This window comes from Rhincodon typus, unplaced genomic scaffold (genome assembly GCF_021869965.1).
Source record: "Rhincodon typus isolate 14 unplaced genomic scaffold, sRhiTyp1.1 hic_rhity00000157, whole genome shotgun sequence".
In the NCBI taxonomy this organism is placed as follows: Eukaryota; Metazoa; Chordata; class Chondrichthyes; order Orectolobiformes; family Rhincodontidae; genus Rhincodon; species Rhincodon typus.
In genome coordinates this window covers 77,759-78,285 of record NW_025965795.1, presented here as the reverse complement: position 1 = coordinate 78,285, position 527 = coordinate 77,759, and the positions used below count along the sequence as shown (strand labels likewise).

At 49.7% G+C, this 527-nt stretch overlaps 1 pseudogene; it reads left to right on the top strand.

The window, feature by feature from the left end:
- Positions 1–205: 205 nt before the first annotated feature.
- LOC125488289 overlaps positions 206–527 on the top strand; it is a 5,635-nt pseudogene continuing 5,313 nt past the window's right edge.

Below are 527 nucleotides of genomic sequence, written 5' to 3'. Positions count from 1 at the left end.
CACTCAGTGGAAATGACACTGGAGCACCCAGTTTGGGATGACACTGGAGCACTCAGTGATAATGACACTGGAACACTCATTGGGAATGACACTGGAACACACAGTGGGAATGACACTGGAACACTCAGTTGGAATGACACTGGAACACTCACTGGGACTGACACTGGAGCACTGAGTGGGAATGACACCGGATCACTCAGTGGGAATGACACTGGAGCACTATGTGGGAATGAAACTGGAACACTCACTGGGACCGACACTGGAGCACTCACTGGGAACGACACTGGAACTCTCCGTGGGAATAACACTGGAACTCTCCGTGGGAATAACACTGGAGCACTCAGTTGGAATGACACTGGAACACTCACTGGGAATTATAATAGAACACTCAGTTGGAATGACACTTGACCACTCACTGGAAATGACACTGAAGCACTAACTGGGAATGAGACTGGAACACTCAGTGGGAAGGACAATGGAGTACTCAGTGGGAATGTCACTGGAGCACTGAGTGGGAATGACACTGG